Source organism: Anolis sagrei, chromosome 2 (assembly GCF_037176765.1).
Source record: "Anolis sagrei isolate rAnoSag1 chromosome 2, rAnoSag1.mat, whole genome shotgun sequence".
NCBI classification, from domain to species: domain Eukaryota; kingdom Metazoa; phylum Chordata; class Lepidosauria; order Squamata; family Dactyloidae; genus Anolis; species Anolis sagrei.
Genome location: NC_090022.1, coordinates 129452300 through 129473200, shown reverse-complemented (window position 1 = coordinate 129473200; position 20901 = coordinate 129452300). Strand labels below are relative to the sequence as shown.

The window sequence follows — 20901 nt, the reverse complement described above, 5'->3', positions numbered from 1 at the left end:
GCAATGCCAATCACTTGATGTACAGACTGTACCTGACTATAGGGCTGGAGAGGCAGAAAAGGGATGCAGCCTGGAAACCACACAACATTTCAAAAGGGAAAGTATTCAAGATCTTGTATTTGCAGCAGGCTTAACACAACCCTGGAAGTAGTGGCAATAGCAACTCTTCTAAAATGTTTAACAGTAACAATAAATAGGCCTACATGAGGACAGGAAAATCAAAATTGCTGTTTGCCCTCCAAATAGCCTTCCCAAGATTGAGTCACTCTTTTAATCCATGTTTGCAGGAGCAGGTCTGGATGTTCACGCAGGCATATACCCAGCAATCACTGCAATTCAGAGAGCTTAGTAAGGTGAGGAGGCACGCTAAAGTATCAAACAAGGCAGAAGTGGTGGGGAAAAGTAACATGAAACAGTCAAGCCGAGGTTTCAACTAGCAGGCGAATTGGATAATGGGAGGGTTGATTAAACAGCTTCTCTTAGAGGGAGGAATTAAGAATTTCCCTCAGGGGTTGGTGAAATTGGTTGGAAGGGAGAGGGAATAGGAGACAGCAAGCGAGGAGTCAGCCAGGCGGAAGAAAGAGAACTTTGATGTGTCAGTCAGGAGGGCCGGTGCCGTTTGATTCTGCTGACCTCCCTTGCTATGGTTTGTGACAGCTTAGTGGCTGCCATGCAGCAAATCCCTGTCACTGAGAATGTTTTAGAACATAGCCCTGTAAGCATGGGCCATGAATTCCCACTGAGAGAAAGAGAGAAAGAAGGGGGGGGGGGGGGGTGAGAAGGAGATGGCTCCACAGAGGTTGTTTTTATTCATCTTCACTGCTTCTATATGAACCCTTATGAAACAGTGGTAGACCTGGCTCCTTTTTGTTAGTAGTATTCCCGAAGATGTAGAATTGGCAGTCTTAGAAGTTTCCTATCAGAAATTAATCTTATACAAATTGTAAGGAGAAATCCCAATGCTATAGGGTGGGGGAGACCTACATATTTAGCATAGCAAACATGGCCCAGTTGCAAAGACTCTGTTCATACCTGACTATTATTGGTATCTAGGCAGTCCTCAAGTTACAAAAAAGATAGGTTCTGTAGGTTTGTTCTTATCTTGAATTTGTTTGTAAGCCAGAATAATGTATAGCTGGAGTTATGTGTAACTCCAGCTGTGTATGTGTGTGGCTGGAGTTACACTTAAAAATGTTCCTGTTCTGGCTTACAAACAAATTCAAGTTAAGAACAAACCGACAGAACCTATCTTGTTGGTAACTTGGGGGGCTTTGGATAGCATAGGGAAGGGTGAACACCCCAGTGGTGTTTATTTTGCAGTCTGTGCCCCTCTTTAGGAGAATTCATCTCACTTTCTGTCCCTCTGATAACTGCATTTTGAAAAAATTGGCTTTTGGAAACAAGGATTGGAGAAAAGGCTTAAGTGGAGACACCTTTTCCCCGTGATAACTCTTTTAGGAGTGACTTTCCCTTCCTGGGAATAGATTTTTCTCACTTCCTGTTGTCTCACCCTCATTCCTAACTGTGATTTGTTTGCAAGTCAGATGTTTGTAACTTGGGGACTATCTGTATTTTTATTTCATATAGGCTTTTGGCGAGATCTTCCATCTTATTTTGGTAGACAATAGAGTAAACTGTGGCTAGCTAGCACTACACCAATTGTTTCTGTACATCTAGAAGAGAAATGACTAGGCGGATGTCTCAGGAACTTGGCTCTGTAGTTCTCTTTGTAAATGACTTACATGATGGAATAGAAGGCATTAAAACTGCAGATGACACCATGTGGGGATGGGGTAGTGAATACATAAAAAGAAGGTTCAGAATCCAAAAACGATCAAAACTTAATGTGTATAGGGATAAATGTAAGATACTGCATTAAAGCAGGAAAAGTGAAATGCACAAATATAGGATGGCAGACACTTGGCTTGAAAGGGATACATGTGACAAAGATACAAAGGTATTGGTAGAGTTTAAGCTAAACATGAGTCAACAATGTGCTGCAGTAGCAAAAAAAGCGAATGCAATTCAAAACTGTATCAAAAGGAGCATTTTGGCCAAATGAAGTAGTAGTGCACTCCCTTCTATTTTGATCAGATTTCAGTGGAATCTTTTCAGAAAAGAATGACCAAGATTATCAATGGTCTGAAAACCAAACCTGAGAAGGATTTGGGAATGCTTAGCCTGAAGAAGAGAAGACTTACGACATGGCATAAGAGCTTCAAAACACACACAGGCTGATCCACATCAACCCAGAGAAAACTGCTTAATGCTTCTATACCTCAGATTAATATAGCTCAGGTTCTTCCCCAAGTTTTGGCAGTTCAGACAGCCACCACTGATTCTGAAGCAGAACCATTTGTGGCTGTCCTGGCAGCCATCATATGCTCTCCAGACTCAGGTGGCCCATGCATGTGGGATGGTTGTACCCTCCCATTCCCCCCCCCCCCCCAATGTTTTTGTAGGCTACACAACAATCTACCTTACACTAGGGGTTCCTCAAACTCCTTGTTTGTCTTGTGACTCATGAAGGAATATGAGAGGATGGAAGTGGGGCCTTTCCTTCTTTGTGTGTCACAAATCATGAAAGAAGTAATACAAAATCCCCAGGGTAATGTAGGTCATTGTGTCACTGCTGTAGCTAGTAGCAACACAGGGGAGGCAAGTGGCTGTGGGACCAGTGAACCAGTTTTGGCACAACTGGGCAGTTCTGGGACAGTGAGGATGCCCTGCCATTGCTGAGGTGGCTCAGGGCGCCCCTGTCGGATCACAAAATGAGCCAGAGCCGCCGCCTTGAACACTAGTTCCGACCTACTTTATTATGCTATGTAGTATTGCCAGAGCAAAGGCCTTTCTTGCAATGCAACATTTATTGGAGTAATTTCTCATCTGTTCTTCATAATTTTTATCTCATGGCAGTTTGCATTAGAAATTATAATAAAAAACAATTTATGTATTTATTTATTTGCTGCATTTCTATGCCACCTTTCTCAGTCCGAATATGACTCAAGGCGGTTTACACTGGCATGATTTGATGCCATAATGAACAAAAACAAAATTAAAATATTTAACACACATTATAAAAACCCTGTAAAAAACATTTAAAAGCATAAAACACCATTAACGTCTTATTAGCTCATTTTCTCAAGACATTATCAAGCCATTCCATGTTCATTCTTTCATGGGTTCCATATTCATTCATTACACTGCATTTTCAAAGGCTTGCTCAAAAAGCCAGGTTTTTAATTTTTTTTGAAATGTCAGTAGGGAGGGGGCCGATCTAATACCCCTAGGGAGGGAGTTCAATAGCCGAGGAGCCACCACTGAGAAGGCCCTGTCTCTTGTCCCCGCCAGCGCCAGGCATGCCTGCAGTGATAATAAATCAAAATAATTATTCACTATCTGCAATTTTAAATGGCTGATCTACCTCTGTCAAATACCATTACACTGTTGTTTCATTTTAGTGACATTAATGTCCTCTGCCACCATGGACAAGATCCTTCAAACATGTAAGTTATGCAAGAGCTAATTTATCTATCAGGTACTAGTTTTTCTGCATTGTTGTCTGCTTCTTCTCTACTCCTTTTTTTCCTGAAATTTCTCCTCTACAGGTGAGCACAGCATACATGTGCTAGGGCATTCTGCCCATCTTCATCCCAGCAGAACAATCAATTGTGCTGCTTGGTCTATCAAAGAGAACCAGCTAAGGTTGTTATTTCGCTATGATCTCATCAAGGAGTCCCTTCAGTGTCACAAATTTCTCCCTCATGTCTTATATTGGGATGTGAAGAGGAAGACTAGAAGCAGTGGCAGGGCATAGCTAGTCATTCATTGGAGCCATGGAATGAACAAATAGATGAACTGCAGGCAAAATTAATACCCTCCACAAAACTAGTTCCTTCATATAGTTTCCTGACGAAGGGTATTTCATCACAGAATGAAATGAGAATGAGAGAACTGTTTCAGGCTGCATTTCTTTTCCTATGTAAAACAAAACAATTCCAACTCAAAACTTTTCTCAATGTGAAAATTAGCACAATGTGATGGTTTGGTTCCCATCTGAATATTCTGACTTGCTATAAGAAGTGACTATGTAGTATTAAATATGCATGTAATTCATTGGCAGTCTGCTATGGTATAGTCTAGTATTTTATACTTAATGTTGCACACTTGCACCTCTTCTGGAGAATCTGTTAAATAGCTCATCATTCAGGACCAACTGGTTGGGGGACTTGGTTTTGCAGTAACAGTGAGAGACAGAACAGGTAGACTTCTTCCAAAGACATCATATGAAATTAAGATTTGTGTAGTTTTCTATGTGAGAAGGAAGAAAGCATTGGTTTAGGATCAAAAAATAGTTGGAGGCATTCATTCCAGTTGCAAGCAAGTCTTCCATTACATATCCTTCTGTTTCATTGAAACAGAAACATTGTAGAAATTTAGGTTGGGTTTCCCTTGATAGACGAATGAAAAATATAAATTTCTTTAAAAGAAAAAAACAAATCATTATGTGTTATTTCAAGCAGAGAGAATCTTGTGTGCTTATTCTTTCACTTTCACTGGGAAGCTACTTAATTTTAACTGGGCAGTGGCCAAAACTCACATTGTGCCCTTGAATTCAATCCCATCACTGAGCTGGCATGTTAATGGGCTTTGTACCTAAGACTCCAGAATTGGACAGTGTTCAAAGTAGTTAATCTTTGGTGATCTTTATTATCCTTGCTCTTTTCTCTCCCCCTTTTTAGAAAGGCTGCTCCTAAGGAAAGGTTGGAAATTATTGAGCTTTTGGCAAAAGGCCCCCTTTGTGCCAATGTAGGCACTGCTCTTCAGGACAACTTCTTGTATGTTTCTGCAGTACTGAAAAGTAGCAGGCACATAGTATTTTAGGTTAGAGAGTTCCTATGCATAAATTGACAGCAAGGGTTCCAAATCCAGAAAAAAAAACCCATAACAAATATATCCTAACTGTGTAAGGTTGCACAGTATTATGTAATCATACTGTAGATACCATGTGCATCTTATGTGTAGGTATGTGAGATGTAGGAGTAAGACCCTCTATGTCAGTGTTTCTCAACCCTCCTAATGCCGCCACCCGGTAATACAGTTCCTCATTATGGTGACCCCCAAACCATAACATTATTTTTGTTGCTACTTTGTAACTGTAATTTTGCTACTGTTATGAATCATAATGTAAATGCCTGATATGCAGGATGTATTTTCATTCACTGGACCAAATTTGGCACAAATACCCGATATGCCCACATTTAAATACTGGTGGAGTTGGAGCGGGGAGGGGGAGGGAATTGGTTTGTTATTTGGGAGTTGTAGTTGCTGGGATTTATAGTTAGCCTACAATCAAAGAACATCCTGAATTCCACAAATGATGGAATCGAACCAAACTCGGCACACAGAACCTCCAACAGAAAATAATGGGAGGGTTTGGTGGGCATTGACCTTGACTTTTGGAGTTTCAGTTCACTTACATCCAGAGAGCACTGTGGACTCAAACAATAATGGATCTGGACCAAACTTGGCATGAATACTCAATATGCCCAAATGTGAACACTGATGGAATTTGGGGGGAATCAGACCTTGACATTTGGGAGTTGTGGTTGCTGGGATTTATAGATCACCTACAATAAAAAAAAACCTTCTGAACCCCACCAATGATAAAATTGGACCAAACTTCCCAAACAGAACCCCCATGCCTTGAATGTTCTCACTGGTGTGTGCCTCCCTCCAGCCTCACACACTCTCCCTTGCTTGCACATGCACACCATGCTGCCATGCGCTGAGCATGCCTGCTCTCCCCCTCCCCGCTTGGAGTCTCAGAAACACACGGCCCCTTGGCTGAGAGACCAGCCAATCACAGCAGGAATGGGACTTTTGGTGGAAGGATTCGCCATCTGTTTCCAAAAAGGAAGAGAAGAACAGGGGGAGAGATCTTCAGCTTTCTCTGCCAAAGGGGTTCCTAAGACCATTTGAAATAAATGTTTTCTGATGGTCTTTGGTGACCCTTCTGAAACCCCCTCACACCCTCCCCCAGGGGTTCCAACTCCCAGGTTTAGAAATGCTGCTCTCAACATTTACCTGTGGTGGAGAATGTTGTGTTACGATCTGCCTGAGATTTCAGAGAACAGTGACCAAGCTACTGTAGACCCACAGGGTTCTGGAAATGGGGAGTTTGGGCAGGAGAGTGCTGTTAGTCATGATGAAGCTGAGGATTCTGGGATGGTCAAGCCTGCTTTAGATGTTCCAGTACAGACAGAGAAAGAGGCTGACAGGTTTGTGTTAGCTTTCCCAAGGGCGTCAAGGTCGGAATGTGAAAAAATGTGTTAATTGGGGATCCAGGAAAGGATGCCTCCTTAGATAGAAGGGGTCAGATCTGTCAACAGAGACATCTGGCCAAGGGGAGACATTGCTCTCAAAGATTAATAGACAAGAAGAATCCTCCCGAATCTTCCCAAGGGAAAAGACATGTTTTTTTTTTTAGTATATATGAGAGTAACTGAGGCTGATTCCTCAGAGGAATCAATGTCTGGTTTGAGACAGCAATTCCTTTCTCATGTTCCAGTTTCATGCGCCTTGGATTTCATATTTCAAGTTTATTTTCCTGTAACTTCTTGTGCCTTGGATTTCATGTTTCAAGTTTTTGTTCCTGTAACTTCATGTGTCTTGGTTTGCTATTTCTGGATTATTTTGGAATCACAGTCTCTTATCTTTCGGGATCTTTTTCATGTTTTTCTACATTCATGTTTCCCTGGATGAGCCTTATGTGCCAAGTCTTGAGTTACTGTTTGCCTGAGCTTGATGTTTAGATTCTTGTTTTCCCAAGTTTAAGTGACTATTATGATGGACAATATCTTATACTACTTTTGATAATTATTTATCCTTTTGCTGATGCTATATTTATTCTTCAGTGAGCTGTTTTGCTTATACTGAACTCCGTCTGGAGTGTGAGATTGGTTCAGAGGGGCCTTCCCAGCCCTGGTGTGCGACAAAGAATGAATTTCCAAAAGACTGGTGGTTTCTTTAAAAAAAAAGTCCACTAAATAGACTGGCAAATAAACTGGGGGAAAATCAAGAGTAAAATTACTGGTATTATTTCAGTACTCTTTAGGGGGAGGTTTATTTGGGGGGGGGGGGGGGTTGAAATATTTTTTATTAGCATTACATTTAAATTACATAAAACTATGTTACTGGAGTGCAAAAGGGGGGAAATTATCACGAAAAAACACCACAATTATAAAAAATGCATAGATATAATATTTAAAAACTTACCTTAGTTTTTAAAATGGCAGTAGAGGCCATTTTAAATATTTGGATGGATGGTTTTCTGAGCTGGTGGAGAATAAGGAGATTGAAGGGATGTTGCTATATCAGGCCAGGCATGGCTTGCAAGCTATGTAGAATCGGAAGCTTAAAGGGATTGTGTCAAACCTTTTTCAGAGTTTTCACCAATTGATTATTTCCAGGGATGCCCTTGCTTTTCCCTTCTGTTAGGGGTTTTTAGAGGCAGCAATTTTGTTATCAGCACTACTAGCAATGATATCCAGCTGCACTCTGTGATAGTGCAGTGGCACCATTCAAAAAGTCAAAGCCTTTAAGTGTCTCTCCCTTTGTGTACATATACATGTGTGTGTGTAACCTCCCTCCCTCTGTTTTTGACATTGTTTCTTGGCCCCTCTTTCCATGCCGCTTGTTAAGCTGTTAACTCACTCCATTTATTTAGTGTACGTGTTGCCGAGAGCTCAATTTTTATCTTGGTGAAAACCAGGCTTGCTCATGGGCACATAATGAAATTGCATAAATATACCCTTAGCCAGGGAATCTAATTTATTTTCCCTGTTCATTATGGGGGAGAAGGCCATTATGAAATGTATAACTTTTTTCCCCTCCTCCTCCTTTCCCCAGTGCTGGAATTGAAAGGCAGGCGTGCGGGCTCTTTTTGTACTGATGATTTCGCCCTGATTCAATTTAAAGCTGGTTAGAGCTCAAATACTGTAGCGTAATTGACAAAGATCAGTGTGGGTTGTAATGCTAATGTCTTAGCTGTGGCTTCGGAGGCTCTACAAGAGAGCAGGTTAGAAAACGCTTTCCGGAGAGGATTGGATCTGTTGCAGTCTGGATGAGTGATGAGAATTTCAGAGGTAAGTTGTTGTCATTCGAGCCTCTTAGGTTTGTGCACGCCTGTGTGTTTTTGCATGCAGACAGAACAAGTGTATATGAATGCCAGGTTGTGCAAGACAAGGCAGTGTGTGTAGCAACATATATCCTCTGTGCTTAAATAATGTGTGATAAAAAGGAGAAAGGCTGAAGATAATCTGTGACAACCATGATCCAAATCGAAGGAGCTAACAGGCTATAGAAATATTTTGCCAGTGGTCTGTTTTGATGACAAACAGTAACAGAAGCATAATGTTAATTGTATAATATGGTCAACACATTTAGAGTGTGAGTAAATTATCTTGCTTAATCTCAGGTTCAAATTCCAAGTACGCATATTAAAATGTGTGGCTGCCTCCAGACCTAGAAACATCCTGTTTCTCTTTCTGCTCTCTGTTTTGCTCCTGTGTATCATGATGTGGTGACAGTGTGCAGTGGGTTTCCCTACTTCTTCTTTACTTCCATGAGTTTCCTCATCCTTCCCCACCCCCTTCACATCACTTCATTGGCTGCTGCCACAAGCGAGTAGGGAGCTTGCATCATGATGACATTACATCATTCTTTTTGTCTTGGTAGACATTATCAGAGCGCAAGGAAGGATGTGTGTGTATTGAGTGGTTGCTTTCAGTGGCAAGTAGTCATACGTCTCCATTAATATCAGAGTAGAGCTATGTATATGCATTGCCAACAGCAGCCTGGTTTCTTTAAAATGTAGAATGCATTGCCTTAACTGTGTCTTATGCATTTAACCCCATAAATACCTACAGTGATGTAGTGGAGCCTGGGCCACAGTGTCATTTCCTATTTCTATAGGCATATCATTGAGTTTAGCTGCAATCTCACAGTCAGTTGTGGGGGGTAAGTCTAATGGGAATACTATTATGAGCTATACTTGTTAGCTAATAGGATAGAAGTTTAATATCTTCCTATACGGTAAGAAAAGAACTCACCGTTTTATACTTATCTGTCTTTTTTAGTTGCTCACTGCTAGGCAATTGGTAGGTTCCGTTGACATCATTAAGCATGAAGAATTAACCATTAAGCAGAGTTGCTCATATCACGTCATTCAGATTTTAAAAGAAAAGTCTAAAAATGCAACTCTTCATGAAACAGAAAGCAAACAGACTTTTCCAGCTCTGTATCCCAGCTCTGAATCCCAGTATTTATATGGTGTGTGTCTCTGTTGTTGGATGAAGAAAGTGAGAACCACTTCGTTTTCAGCTGCTGTATTCTTCTCCTTCTTCTATATTCCCATGAAGATTAAGAACTGGGAGAATTTTTGTTGTTTCTCACTACACTGAAGCTGAGCTTTTCTCGTTACTTTTGAAAACAACACAGTGGCTTCAGAGAGTCCAATCTCAAAGGGTCTTAAACCACTCTCCCACTGCCTCATGCAATATCCAAACTAGCAGGTTTGATTTTAGAGCTGTTCATTCAAGCTGTAGCATTTGCACCTGGGAAGCTGTGCAACAGATAAAATGTGAAAGGCGGTGGGGATGGATGAACAAACTTTTAGCAAAGGAGTCATCTTTGTGTATAGTGGGTCTTAGGGTGCATATGCACTGTATCATTAATACAGTTTAACTCCACATTAACAGGCCATGGTTAAATGCCATGGAGACATGGGAGTTGTAGTTTTACATGGTCTTAACCTTCTCTGTCAAGGAGTGCTGGTGCCTCACCAAACTACAAATCCCAGAATTCCATAGCACTGCACCATAACAGTTAATGTGGTTTTAAACTGCATTAACTCTACAGTGTAGATACACCTTTAGATGCTGGTTCTTTGTATCATTCACTTTTTGCTCTACTTGTTTTGGTTGTCTTTTTCAAAAGTTGTGTATATGAAAGGCTGTTTTCTTCTTGCACAGTCTTGAGTTTCTTTTACAAATAAACTCATAGAGCAAAACTGAGCAGAAATGTTCTTAATTTTGGTTTGGATGTTGTATTAGGGCTTGGAAGAACTGGATTCCAATCCTCAATGAGGATTAGTGAATAAAACTTAAAACAACTTAGTAAAACTCACTAAGTTGTTTTCTGTCCATTGATCTATCTCAACCTGATGTACCTCACAAGTTGGTCCTTTCATTATTGGCTGCTACTTCCTGGCGGATGTCAGGTGGTGCAGTACCGGCCAAACAGTATAATTTCTCCAATGGTGTGGGGCATAGACATCCTGTGACAATGCGGCATCCTAAGCTGCATATCATACATAGTACTTAGAACATTACATTTGAAAAATTAATTCAGTAATGTTAAATGTTTGAAATTGAAAAAAATCACTAGGATAAACACAAAAACATAATATAATTGAAGGTTTATTTTTCTAAATTATCACTGATAAACTTAGAATCATAGAGTTAGAAGAGTTCACAATGTTCATCCAGTTCAACTCCATTTTGCCATGCAGGAACACATAATCAAAGCACTCAAGATACATGCATATTCAGCCTTTGTTTAAAAACCTCCAGAGAAGGAAACATTTCAAGGTAGCATACCCCACTGTCGGACAGCTCTTACTGTCAGGAAGTTCTTCCTAATGTTTGGGTACAATACACTATATTGTTTGGGTCCTCCTTTTTTCTGTTTTTGAAGATGGGGAACAGTGTTTCTCTTCCTCCAGTCTGCTGAGATGTCTCCTGTTCCGCAGAAAATTTTAAAAAATATATAGCAGTGGTTTTATGATTATGTCTGCCAGTTTTTAAATACCCTTGGATGTAGTTAATCTGGCTCTTGAGACTTGAATTCATTTAGAGTAGCCAAGTATTCCTGTACTCCCTTGTTAGCTATTCTGTACTGCATTTCCCTCCAGCATCATCTGTTTCATTTCCCTTGAGTTGAGCACTGTTTTCCCTTTTAAGAGAAGACTGAGACAAAGTTCTGGCTTTTCACCATTCGCTGTTAGCATTTGATTATTTTCTTCACTCAGTGGTCCTTCCATTTCAGTGTCTTTCCTTTTGCTGTGAACATAACAAAAATGCAATTCTATCAATCCTAAGTTCATTCTGTGCTTTGGCTTTTCTCTCTCTCTACACATGCTGCCTGTTTGTTTGAATGCCTCTTTGGTGATTTCTCGCATTTTCTGGTATCTGTGTCTTTAAATCTTAGTTCAATTGAAAGTTCTTTAGTGATTTAATCAGGCTCGTTAATTAATAAATAGATGTCAGGAAAAGTTGGGGAATTTATAGAAAATAGCACAGAAGTTATTACTATTGAGTTTAGGGGGAACAGGTTTCTTCCCGGCACCTTCAAAATGTCTTTGTTGTTGTTCTTAGGTTTTTTTAAATTCGTTTTGTTTGGTTTTTTGAAAGTTACTTTTCTCCAGGATGTTTTGTTTTGTCTCTTGAAAGTTATTTTTCTCCAACCTGGAAAGGCTATGATGTGATTATTAACTGGGAATGTGAGGAGTCTAGTACACCTGAACACCATCAATTTGGGGAAGTCTATTCCAAAGCATGGGATTTACTTTATTTATTTGTATCCTGCCTTTCTTCTCAATATATGACCCAAGGCAATATCTTATTTTACAGCATTTTCTATTTACTAGTAGTGGCTGGTTCATCTACGGTCCTCTTTTCTTTCCACTCCCTCTAGCACATTCACTTTCTCCACTCTTGTCTTCAGATGTTTAAGATTTTATAAGGAGTGATGTATTTCAGTGAGAGGGCACTCATCCAGCACAAATATAGTAATAAGTGGATAGCTAGCTACTAATATTGGACAGTGAATCAAAAATGGAGAAATCTTAATCTACATTTTTGAAAGTCTTGAATCATATGAAGAGTATTTTTCTGCACAACTTAAATCACTGCATTATTTCTGCTTCCCCACTTTCAATTAAGAAGTATGGTTTGCAAAAAATGGTAAAGCACACAGGAGCAAGGAATCTCACATTCTATCTGTGACATCTGCAATTTTAATGATCTTTGAACACATACTATCTTAGCAGTATAATTAAAAGGGGTGGATAAGGAGGATCAGCAGGAAGGGTGGAAAACATCAGAATATTAAGGGTGAAGGAAGAGAAATGGAAAAGCTAAGAGAGAGAAAAATGGGGGATGGAGCCGATGAAAACTTTTATTTTATTATGTAAGAACTTAGTGTTATGCAAATAATACACTAAGAATTACAAATAAATTGATCTGCACAGTCCTGAAGATTGCTTTTGTCTATGTAGGCCTAAATACGCTAAAGACAGGAGATTCCATCTGATCTTGGAAGGTAAGCAGAGTCATCTTTCCTTAGTACTTGCATGGAAGTTGTTGTTCATTCGTTCAGTCATTTCCAACTCTTCGTGACCTCATGGACCAGCCCATGCCAATGCTCCCTGTCGGCCGTCACCACCCCCAGCTCCTTCAAGGTCAGTCCAGTCATTTCAAGGATGTCATCCATCCATCTTGCCCTTGGTCGGCCCCTCTTCCTTTTACCTTCCACTTTCCCCAGCATAATTGTCTTCTCTAGGCTTTGCTGTCTCCTCATGATGTGGCCAAAGTACTTCAACTTTGTCTCTAATATCCTTCCCTCCAGTGAGCAGTTGGGTTTTATTTCCTGGAGGATGGACTGGTTGGATCTTCTCGCAGTCCAAGGCACTCTCAGAACTTTCCTCCAGCACCACAGTTCAAAAGCATCGATCTTCCTTCGCTCAGCCTTCCCTAAGGTCCAGCTCTCACATCCGTAGGTTACTACAGGGAATACCATGGCTTTGACTATGCGGGTCTTTGTTGCCAGTGTGATGTCTCTACTCTTTACTATTTTATCGAGATTGGACATTGCTCTCCTCCCAAGAAGTAAGCATCTTCTGATTTCCTGGCCACAGTCTGCATCTGCAGTAATCTTTGCACCTAGAAATACAAAGTCTGTCATGGCCTCCACATTTTCTCCCTCTATTTTCCAGTTGTCAATCATTCTTGTTGCCATAATCTTGGTTTGGCTTCTTTTGGCTACATTTTTGAGGTAGAAAGTGACAAAATCACTTTGGAGTATCTCTTGCATAAGAAAACATTATGACATTCATGTGGTTGTTGTAACTGGACAGGTGACTTGAAGGCATATACCTACCCAGAGGCTTCTAAATAGCATTGAGTAGAACTTTAAACAGGAGCACACATATAAACTAGAGCTTAGAAAAGTTTTTTAAAAAACAAGAACACCCAGACATCTTTATGAGTATAGCCCAGGAATTATAGTCTAACCCTAGCATAGCCCAGGACAGAGGTCCTCAAACTTTTTAAACAGGGGGGCAGATTACTGTCCCTCAGACCATTGGAGGGCCGGACTATAGTTTTTTTTAAAGAAAACAATTACCAAATTCTATGCACACTGCATATGTCTTCTTTTGCTACTGTTATGAATCATAATGTAAATATCTGATATGCATGACGTATTTTTATTGTTACAATCTGAACATAAAGTATAGTGATTAATCACAAAAACAATATGTAATTATACATTGTGAAATATTTATTTCTAATTACAAATAAATGAAATTTTGATTTCAAGCATGTCACAGCATGGGTAATAGTCTTAATATAACAGCAGGGAATCCATGAGTATGTTGACTGTTCAGCCCTCAGTGAGGACAAAACTTCATAATTTGTTTGTAACTTGGGGACTGCCTGTACAAGTTGGGTCACAGGGATAACAGATACTACTGTACAGAAGAATAACACCTGGCAAACTCAATGAAAGATTAAATGTCTGATCTTGAATGCTAAGCAGGGCCATTTCTGGTTAGTATTTGGATGGGAAGCCACAAATGATTAGCAGGTGCTATATTTCAGAGAAAGAAACTGGCAAAACTATTTTTGAGTATTTCCTCTCAAAGAAATCCCTATTAAATTTATGGGGCTGCCATAAATAAAAGGAGACCTGAAGGCACATACATGCACACACACCCAACCATGGGTTGCTGAAAGCAATATAGGAATACATAGAAAAAGATAGCTTTAGCATTTCTGAAGATAAAATAGTTCCAATGAAAATTAGGAAAAAAATCTATTTTCTGTCGTTTTGAAAGTAGTTTTTGGCATATGTAAGCATGAATCCCCTTTCAGGGGGAGAAGGGCAGGGTATCAATATAGGAAATAAATCTATATAAATAAAAATGTAATGTTCGTTTGTGGGATTAACAGAACTCAAAAACTACTGGACACCTAACAACCCAATGTATGTCCTTCACTAAAAAAAAATGATTTTGTCATTTGGGAGTTGTAGTTGCTGGGATTTATAGTTTACCTATAATCAAAGAACATTCTGAACCCCATCAACGATGGAATTGAACCAAACTTGGCACACAGTTCTCCCATGACCAACAGAAAAGGAAGGGTTTGGTGGGAAGTGTCCTTTGGTTTTAGAGTTGTAGTTCACCTACATCCAGAGATCACTGTGGACTCAAACAATGATGGATCCGGACCAAACTTGGCACGAATATTCCATATGCCCAAATGTGAACACAGGTGGAGCATGGGGAAAATAGAATCTTGACATTTGGGAGTTGTAGTTGCTGGGATTTGTAGTTCACCTACAATCACAGAGCATTCTGAACCCCATCAACGATAGAATTATGCCAAACCTTGAGCGGCACTGCAGGGGCTCCAGGAGCTGCTGCTGCTCCAGGTAAGCGTGCACCCATCGCTTGTATCTCGTGGCCGCCTTGCTCTCCGCGGTGCCTCATGGACCAGGGAAGCTGGCATTGCCTGGCCACGCCCACCCAGTGCTCCCTCTTCTGGGATCTTCTGTTGCAGAGCAATGGCGTCCGCTCTGCTGTGCCCTCTGCTCTCCGTGGCACCTTGTGGCCACGCAACGCCGGCTTCACTGGCCCGGAGGCCTCACACGAGAGGCTTCTCCCTCCCACACGGGAGGGAAGGAAGGAAGAAGGAAAGGGAGGGAGGGGAAGGAAGAAGGAAGGGGAAGGGAGGGAAGGAAGGAAGGAAGGGGAAGGGAAGAGAAAGGGGGAAAGGGAAGGAAGGAGGGAGAAGCCTGGCCTGGCATGACCCCGCCCAAAACCGCTCCAAAGGGAGAGAGAGAAACACCGCTGGAGCAAGCGGCGAGGGGTTTTGTGCCAGGCCAGGCCAGGCCAGGCCAGGCCGCGCGGGCTGGATAAATGCCCTCGGCGGACCGCATGTGGCCCGTGGGTCATAGTTTGAGGACCCCTGGCCCAGGAATTATAGTCTAACCCCTGCCACTTTTCTGAAGATTGGTATGCACTGGTGAAGAAAATGCATTGTAGTGGTGCACAGGTGACACACAGATCACACTCATTACTGGGCAGCTCTAAATTTTCTTTTTAATAAGGCCTGTGTCTTGTCCTTGTGGACCTGGCTGTGGGGGTTTTGTGATGAGTACTGGCATTTTAAAATTTACCATTAAAAAACTGGATAGGCATGTGAAGAGATTTAATAATATGTGTGAGTCGTAGATGTTAATTTTTAGATATTCCAATTTAAAGTGAAAATGTATGTATAAAAGATCTTTCAAAATGCTGTATTTCTGATTCTAGTCAACACTTTTCATGAAATTTGAAAACAGTTATAGATTTCATATTGTAGTTTTGGTTTTTTATCTCGTGTAATTATCTTTAATAATTTTTTGAAATATTGTAATAAAGCCACAGGAAAGTAGTCATGTCACTGCTCTCTTACTCTTCCCCATTTCAGAGCTCTCTTTTACATCTGCCTTCTTGGTCCTCCCACTGGGGTATAAAAGGAAGGCATGAAACCAGTGGTGGGACATTCCAGTCACAGCTGTCTTGCCGTGGAATTGTCCTCTAACCTGAGTTGCTGTTCTGACACTTAAAGAACTGCTTGTTGCTGTTAGTGATTTCTTTCATCCACCTGACTACAGAAGATGCCTAAACATACTTGAGTTCATGGCAAAAAAAGAAAAAGGCAAATATTGAAGGCTAAGAAGGCAGCAAGTCAAGAACTGCGGCAGCTGGTACTGATGAAGACGCCAGAACATGCACACCTGGATTGCAGGTGAAAACTGAGGAAACCAGGGTGTCTACCACTGGTTCATCTAATCCAAGCCCTGTCAAAGAAACCATGGAATAGGAGAAAAGACAAGGAAAAAATGTTAGACCTTGGACTTTATATGAACATGATTGTTTCTGATGAACACATGAAAGCTCAAGTAGTGCAAAATCCATGAACTCCATTGCCAGAATATGTTTTTACCGTGAATAAGAAGAGGTATCTACTTTTTCAACCCAAATGGTTCAACTGATTTCCCTGGTTAGCCTGCTCATTTCATGTACAAGGTACACTCTGTAAATCTGTGTGGTTTTTGAGGGAGAACTTGCGGATAAAGGTCATCAGAAGCTTGGTGCATTGGTTGCTAAACCATTTGTGCAATGGAAAGATGCAATACAAATCTTCAATCAACACCAAAAAATAGAGTACCATCAGAACAATTTGTGCTTTGCTGAAAATTTCTTGCTTAATTCACAGTGGAAAACGTCATGATGTAACCTGTCATGATAAAGGAAACAAAGTAGAAGAAAACAGAAAGAAACTGCTGACAGTTGTGGAAACTATTGTCCTTTGTGTCCAACAAGAACTGGTTTTAAGGGGGAGCAATGATTCAGGGCATATTACCTCTGAAGAACCTTTGCACAATGATGGTAATTTCAGGGCCTTGTTGAGATCTTGTGTCAGATCAGGAGACACTTACTTGAAAAGTCATCTCAAAAGTGCAGCTATGAATGTCCAGTATACTAGTCCTCAAATGAACTAGTAGACATTTGTGGTGACAAGGTAGTCCAAAAATTGTTGAAAGATTCAGTGCTTCACAGTGTTTGTCTGATTTGACAGATGAAACTTTGAATGTGAGTACCTCAGAACAGTTATCGCTCTTGGTAAGGTACGTTGATGTTGAAGCTGTAGGAATAAAAGAAGAGCTTACAGACATTCTTTGTGGGGTTTTTTATACATTATAACTGTATTCTCAATTTGCTTCTGACACAATAAATAAATAAATAAATAAATACATGGGCTTTGTGAAGATAAGTGGTATGAGAGCTGCAGGACCTGAAGGCATTATTTTGAACACACCTGAACTTGCAATATTTGTGTGGACAGGGTTATGATGGAACTGCTAATACGAGTGGCCTTATTAGCAATGCACAGGCAATTATATCGCAGAAGTATCCAATAGTTGTCTACATCTACTGCAGTGCTCACTCACTAAATCTAGCCTCAGCCACGACTTGCAGCGAACTTCCACCTGTCAGAAACTGCCAAGGAACAATATCATTTGTGTGCAATTTCTTCAGAGTATCACCCATTATACTGGAACTATTGAAGAAGAATATAAAAGACTGTTTCCCTGAATCAAGAGTGAACAACCTGTTGCTTCTTTGTGAAACTTGTTGGGTTGAGCAACATGATGCAATTTTACACACGAGATCAATGGTGTAGTCTATGAGTGGAGAAATTTTGATTTCTCGTATCTGTTCAAGACAGACTTGTAATAGCAACATGCAGGCAGCTTCACCAACACCAATGGAATCTTATAGGCTAAATGTGTACATCCCATTTCTGGACTTTTTATGCAGTCAGTTTCAAGAAAGGTTTACAAGGCACAGGTAAGTTGTTCAGGAGCTGCAAATATTCCTTCCTATTATTTATGGCCATTTAAAATCAGACTTGAACAAGTGCACAGAACTTTATGATGAATGGCTTCAAGATACTGACACCTGTGGTGTAGAAAATGGAAAAAGGTTATACCTGCAAAAAAAACCCCCCATCAAATGCACTGGAAGCATATCTTGTCAGTGATAGACATTTTTTTTTCCGAATGTGAAGAAACTTCTTCAGATTTCTGTGTCATTGCCAGTGTCAATTTCATTTTCAACTCTAAATGTTTGAAAACATACATAAGAAACACAATGGGGCAAGAAAGACTAACTGGACTTGAACTCTTGAGTGTCCACCAAAGTTTATTGATGGAGCCTGATTTCTGTCAGAGTGAATTTACACAGTTTTCAAGTGTTTCCAATAGGTGTTGTGGTATTATTTTGTAACCACTAAATTACCAATGAAGTCATTTTCAGGGTTTTTAGATTTAAAACTTTGTAACTAAAATAGAAATTTAATTAAGTCTATATAAAAATATAGAATGAGTCATAGAATTTAAGTCATTTTGTGTTATGGACCTACTCTTCATGATTTAAGGGAAAAAATAAAAATGGTTTCAAACCTACCCTGCCCCCCCCCCCCATGTTGTTTTTTTTTTTTTGCTACTAGCCTATAATTGTCCACTTGGTTATCAATCTCTGCCATATATTGAATTATGAGGAGAAACAGTATGAATTGAGAAAAACATGAATACAGCCTATTGTGGCCATGACTGTGATGGTGAAAAACATGCTATTGTAATGGCTGACATGGTTTCTGGTTCCCAAAAGCTTCCCATTTTGGTTTGCAACCTCCAAAATTGCCCAGGCTGGCTAAGAGATTTTGCGGCTTGCAGTCCACAAAATAAGGTTGCCAAACTCTGCTGTGTGACACCAGAAATAAGGATAGCAGAGAGAAATTGTTTTGTCTGTATGTATCAAACCTTTAGGCCTTTCTCACCAGCCTTTCGTGTGCAGAAGATATATAGAGTAGCTTTCGTTCACGGAGCTGAAAAATAATGTAGCCACTGTACAAAATTCCCATAGAAGAGATGGAAAAGTTGTGGGCATCAACTTGCCAGCCTTTTATAGCTATAAAATTCCTATTTACAGAGATACAATAAAAGGGGAGCTATTTAGACAACAATACAGAGTGGATTTATGGGTTGCATGTTCAGTTTTGTAGAGACCTATACTTCCAGTATTTTGTTATTGCATTTAGAGTATTTTCAACAATTGTATTTGTCTGACAGTCATTAGCAAAATGTAGGTTTCCAAGGTTCTGTTGCCAAGCTAAGGAAATGGCAATTTATGTTCCAGTCATTGAATCAACTTAATTGCCGCCTCTATGAGAACAACGTGGAATGCTTGTACACAGCAAAGGTGTACATACTGTGGAGAGGGGGGGGGGGGGGGAGGAAACTGTTGGCAGTTTGGGGCAGATCCACCAATGGGATAAGGGACACAACCCAATCCTTCATGTTGGATTAGGTTCAATGAGCCTCTGTGCCCAATAAATGAGTTCCTTGCAGAAATGGGTCTAGAAGTGGATCCTGTGATTATGTGCATATGCTACCAAACCTTGAGAAAGGAGTTTCTTCTCTCCTTTTACCCTCTGTCACTTGTTAGAGCCTTTAGATGAGCTAGTGCTGGAAAGCAATTTTTGGGTTCACGCATGTGCTGTGCATGTCTGCTCCAACCAAACACACTTCATCCCACACCTACATTTTCACCTCACTCAGATACTTGGTGCTCAAGGAGATGGGGTTAATATTTGCGTCACTTAACTGGCCTGGGTATTTGTGGGGATTAATTATTGAATGACTGCAAAGTGCTTTTTTGAATGTAAGTGCAAAGCTTTATGATTATTTTATCATGCCCCACACTTGAGAGGCAAAGCAGGCTTTCCTCATGCAATTAAGGTGCATGGAGTTTTCAACTGGCAAAGCTTGTTGGCTGTATCTAGAGTAGAATGAAATCTTGATGTTAAAGGAAGCCCTAGCTCTTCTGTGTCTTGACTTCAGGCAGGGCACACAGAGACAGCCACTCCTCCTCTTTGCCATTGGTTTGGGCTCATCTGAACTGGGCTTCAAATGTAATGATATAGATTGTGTTGCTAGGTGTCCATGTTTGGGAACAATTTGATGGTTGCTAAGCCCGAGCAGGCATTGTGCCTTATTCTAGTAATGTTATGATTTCTTCTACATCATGCAAATGTAGGATGTTAATTCTGTTGACAAGAGGTCTAAAGACAGTAGGATTCTTTTTTAGAAGCACATATGTAATGATGTAAGAATCACCTTCCCTGACACCAAACAAAAGAGTAATAAGGAAAAAAAACATGAACTTAGAATGAAAAACTCTCAGGACATATTTGCCAAATAGGAAGAGGGTCGCTGCTACACATATGCTGGGCCAGATCTTTATTTCGTTATTTATTTTACCGAGAATAAAAGGGGACTACTTCTAAAAACTGGGATCATAAAGGGGGTGTAGAGAACAACTTATGGCACATTTACACTGACACTACTCTCTTCCAGTCCTTATGACAGCATTTCTCAACCTGGGGGTCATGAGGGGGGTGTCAGAGGGGTTGCCAAAGACCACCAGAAAACACATATTTCTGATGATCTTAGGAACACAGTGCTCTCCAGAGATAGGTGAACTACATATCCCCTAAATCACTGTCAATTACTCCCAATTCTCTCCAGTATTTTCTGTTGGTCATGGGGGTTCTGTGTGGGAAATGTGGCTCAATTCTATCATTGGTGGAGTTCAGAATGCTCTTTATAAATCCCAGCAACCACAACACCCAAATGCAAAGGTCTATTTTTCCCCAAACTTCACCAGTGTTCACATTTGGCCATATGGAGTATTTGTGCCAAGTTTGGTCCAGATCCATCATTGACTGAGTCCACAGTGCTCTCTGGATGTAGGTGAACTATAACTCCAAAACTCAAGGTCAGTGCCCACCAAATCCTTCCAGTATTTTCTGTCGGCCATGAGAATTCTGTGTGCCAAGTGTGGTTCAATTCCCTCATTGGTGGAGTTCAGAATGCTTTTTGATTGTGAGAGAAAGCCATAGGGAGGAGGGAGCAAGCTTGTTTTCTGCTTCCCTGGAGACT

The 20901-nt window shown here is 40.5% G+C and overlaps 1 protein-coding gene across 3 annotated transcripts in view; it reads left to right on the top strand.

Annotated features, from left to right (window-relative positions):
- Positions 1 to 20901, top strand: part of RBFOX3 (RNA binding fox-1 homolog 3) — a 473759-nt gene that overhangs the window by 77826 nt on the left and 375032 nt on the right. Inside the window, exon 1 of one of the 3 annotated variants that reach the window (XM_060764356.2) lies at positions 7845 to 8147. The exons of the other annotated variants lie outside the window; for them this stretch is intronic. The gene's annotated coding sequence lies outside the window, so the exon portion shown is untranslated. Of the gene's footprint in view, positions 1 to 7844; positions 8148 to 20901 lie in introns of those variants that run through there. 3 annotated transcript variants of the gene reach the window in all.